The sequence below is a fragment of the Hakea prostrata genome, chromosome 3 (assembly GCF_041222555.1).
Source record: "Hakea prostrata isolate BN-2017 chromosome 3, UWA_Hpros_2, whole genome shotgun sequence".
Taxonomy (NCBI): domain Eukaryota; kingdom Viridiplantae; phylum Streptophyta; class Magnoliopsida; order Proteales; family Proteaceae; genus Hakea; species Hakea prostrata.
Window position 1 is genome coordinate 43,362,261 of NC_142602.1, and position 4,530 is coordinate 43,366,790.

The 4,530-nt window shown below is 36.3% G+C and overlaps 1 non-coding gene across 1 annotated transcript; it reads left to right on the forward strand.

The window, feature by feature from the left end:
* The first annotated feature begins 3,478 nt into the window (after positions 1 to 3,478).
* LOC149022320 (small nucleolar RNA R71) lies at positions 3,479 to 3,585 on the forward strand. The gene has a single exon (XR_016172646.1). It is a non-coding gene; the product is annotated as a small nucleolar RNA R71 (small nucleolar RNA).
* The last annotated feature ends 945 nt before the right edge of the window (positions 3,586 to 4,530 follow it).

Here is a 4,530-nt window from a genome sequence, read left to right on the forward strand (position 1 = left end):
ACCACGGTTACTCTTAGCATGTGCAACAAGCCTTTAAACCACTAGGTTACCCCTAGAGGATGACTTTTGTCTCGTGGATGTTTGCAGAGAATATACATCCAAAATTCCAATTTAGTTCAAAATAAAACATTGCAAATTCCAACTCTAACAATTGGTAAGTACTCATACAGGATCAATAGCTATGACAATTTTTCTCACCATTGATTTAAGATCCCCCATACTTGAACTTTATTACCCCATATTGATTATTGAGACTAAGCATATATCTCAATCAAAGACTCACCTTATATTTTCAAGTACACCTCTCCTTTAAGCAAAACCGCTCAAAGTAAGGGGACCAAGGACTAAGGTTTTGAAGTATTTTTGACCAAACAATTTTACCAAGGCATTGATGACACTTGTATTTATCTCTCTCTTTTCTTTTGAGTAGTGAACTCTACATTACTCCACTATGGTTGGCTTGAATGACATGGTGGAGCAAACACCAGAAACCCAAGTTACTTTGTAGCTTTGCTTTGCATATGCCCACATAGACAGTGATACGAGAGTTCTTTTCAATAATCTCATTCCTAAGAGTTTCGATCAAGTCACCTCGATTCTTGAGTCGGATTGCCCTGTTTAGTTCCAAGGAATTCAACTTTTACTTTCTACTTTTTTTTCTTTCTTTTGTCATGCCATACTCAAAATTGATCTCAACTTCTAGCCAAAGAAACAAGGACCCACAAAACTCATAGATGGTCCAACGCTTTAAGTTAAGGGCCTTTTATTTTTCTAAAGTAAGTCTCATCTCAACATACATACAAGTTACCTTCCTCTCAATAGGATTTTTATGTGTTCACGATGGGTACCAAAATCACTCTCATTTTACACATCATAGCAGTTGAAAGAGTATGTACACTAACCAAAAGTCAAAGTTAAAATCTACAAAGAAGCTATACCCCCCTACACTTAAGTAATGCAATGTCCTCAATGCATGCATGAAAAAAAAGAAGAAGGGCAAGGCAAAAGAGGGGTATACCTTTCATTCAAGATGTGTTTATCATGGGAAGCTTTTGTCTTATCTTCAATAGGAATGTATGATAGGGAAGACACTCCAAATAAGAAAAACCATGAATAGAAAAGTCATCCCTAAGGACTTCAAGAAAAACATTCACCATGTAAGATAAAATTCTCATCATACGTTGAGGTTCTTTAGAAGGTTTAGCATCCTTCATAAGATGAATATGATGTTGTACAATGGAAGAGCTTAGATCTTTGATATTTGTGATAGACCAACCAATGCTTCTCTATTATCATTCAACAGTGTGATCAACTCTTTTGCTTTGTCAGAAGCTAAATCAAAGACAACAATGACAGGAAGAGTCTAACTTGTTCGAATAAAGTATACTTCAAATTAGAAGGCAACTCTTTCAATTCTAGCTGGGGGGGGGGTTCAATTATTGAGGGCTTGGGAGTGGAGATGGAGATGGATAGAGGTTCAATAGGCTCCAAAGGTGTGAAAATTTAAGACTTCAGAAAAGAAAGTTTCACTATCATCATCTAACATATCCATATATTCTTGAAATTCAGAATCAAAATCAATCTCAAAGTTGGTAATCAAATCATTAGGAAAATCCAAAGACTCCTCAAGCATATTGATCTCTTCTTCTATTTGTGATTGTTTCCATATCCTAAACATATTAAACTCCATAGTTCGATTTCCAAAAGACAACCGTAAGAAACCATTTTGACAATTGATTAATGCATTACTACTAGCCAAAAACGGTCTTCCTAGAATTATTGGGATTTCATCTTTGATTGAAAAAGGTTTAGTATCTAGCACAATGAAATCAACTAGAAAAATAAATTCTCCCACTTTCAGTAAAACATCTTCAACCATCCCTTTGGGAAGCTTAATTAACTTATCTGCCAACCGAAGAGTAGTTCTAGTTGCTTTCAATTCTCCCAGTCTTAATTCCTTATAAACATGGTAAGGAAAAAGATTCACACTTGCACCAAGATCAAGTAAAGCATGTTCAATGTGTGTATTGCCTATGACACAAGCTATGGTAGGGCTCCCTGTATCCTTATACTTGGTTGCTACAGGTTGAGTAATTATGGAACGAATGCTACCTACCAAGAACGCCTTTTTGGGAATGCTAGTGATTCTTTTATGAGTGCATAAATCTTTCAACACTTTTGCATAGGCGGGTATCTAGGATATGACATCCAAAAGAGGGATATTCACTTCTATCTTTTTGAAGACATCAAAAATTTTCTCCATAGTTGCAGTCTTCTTCTTATTAACTAGATGACTAGGATAAGGAGCCTTAGGAACATAAGGACTCTCATTTGAAATTTGCTCTTTTCTCATAGTTTCTGATAGTGGTTGACCAAACTTAGGTACTGCTAAAGCAACTGGCTCATCCTTAACTTCTATGGGTTCCTCAGATAAACTTTTATTAGGAGATACTTGAACATTCTCCTCATCACATTGGTCACTAATCTCACTCTTTTCATTAATATGTGTCTCACCTGTTAAATACCCTTTCCCACTTCTCAATGCAGACACAAAATTAATTGAAGCTAAAGAAGAATGGGAGGATTCAACTTGGTTGACTTGATTTGGTGGTCTTTGTTGAATTTGAATCCTAGGATTTAACTCAAGTTAGCCAGGCATTTTACATTTTTCTCGCTCAGACAAAGCACTTGCAAGAGTGGAAATTTGTTTTTCCATATTATGCATAGAAGTCATGAAGGTGCTGGAAAGTACTTCTATATTCTTCTCTAAGGAAGAGAGATGAGAAAACTCAGGATTGTTACCTCTGTTGAAACCAGGTGATGATTGATTTTGTGCAATGTGAGGCATATGAGGCACAATAGGTGGATTGACAGGCCTAGCTAAATTGGCATTCTAGAAATTTGGGGCTTGAGGGAACTGGACATTTGGATTATGAGAAAATTGGGCACTTTGTTTTTTAGGGGCACCAAAGTGATTTTGTGTGGAATAATTGCTTAATCCATTTTGGTTTTGCCCTTGAGACCATGAAAAGTTAGGATGATTCTTCCACCCAAGATTGTACGTGTTTGGAAACATCGCACTGACATTTTCATGTTGGCCTCCAGAATAGCTAGGGCATTCCTCAATTACATGTGTAGGAGACTGACACCATGCACACATAGCAATAGATTTGTCAATAAAATGTGCTTGACTTGGGAGGTGGTGCTTTTAACTACCAAAGTCTCTGACTTTTTCAAAAGATTATCTATTTGTGCTTCCTTATGAACTTGGTTATCAACAAAATATCCCCTACTAGTCCTTTCAGATTCTTGGGTTGACTCCCATTCTCTAGTTCTATCTGCTAGGTCTTAAAGAAATTCCCAAGCTTCAGAATCATTAGTGAACGATGTAAATCCTGTGGGGCACATAGATTCCAAAAGTTGCTTTGTTTGATAATCGATACCCTCATAAATTATTTGGCATAAATGCCATAATTCTATACCATGGTGAGGGCATTCTTGGAGAAGGCTTTGAAACCTCTCCATTACCTTAGCAAATGACTCATTGGGTTTTTGACAAAATTGAAGAATATCATTTCTTATTTTATTCGTCTTGGAAAAAGGAAAGAATTTCTTCAAGAATAGGACAATGAATTGTTCCCATGTGGTAATGCTATCCCAAGGTAAGCTATAAAGCCACTTTTTGGCTTTGTCCTTTAATACAAAGGTAATAAACCTTAGTCTTACGGCATCATCAGTGAGGCATCATCAGTGAGTTGTTGTACCTTCATAAAGACATAAACCTCCTCAAACTCCTTAAGGAACAAATATGCATCTTGATCAGATAACCCATGAAATTGGGGTAACATAGACAGATAATTAGGTTTAAGTTAAAAATTGTCACCCCTTACATCAGGTAAATGTATATAGGAAGGTTGTGCAGATCGAGTTGAATAAAATCTATCTCTAAGACTCTTCGGTGGTGGAGGTGGAGGTAGGTCTTCCATGGTCAAGGTAGACACTCGGACAATTTGATTTGTGGAATCATGAGTCCAGGCACGCATGCTAACCACCTAATGCAATTAAAGGCTCTTAGGAAATAATGAAAATTTTTCAATTTTTTAATTTTTTTAAAAATAAAGTAACTAAAGAAGAAAAGAAAATAATAAAAACAAAAGGGAAAGTAGTGAATTTCCCCACCACAAAGATTGAAACAATGATTCCAAAACTGTAAGGTTGTCGTATAGCTGAACGCTGTATAGGTTTGACAACAAGGGAATCCATATAGTCTTCGGATCCACCTACAATCGAATCCTAGGGATTCTGCAGTAGAGTGGCAACTACTATATGTTTTTGTTTCTACTCTAGTTAAGAGTAATATCTTTGAATTTTTTTTAAACACTTTGATTTACCTAAGAATGAGAAAAATAAAATTGACTAATTACCTCCCCGGCAACGGCTCCAAAAACTTGTTTTTGAAATTAAAAGTAACCACAAGCACACGGTATCGTGTAGCTAACGGGTCGATCTCAAGGAGATATGCCACTTTAG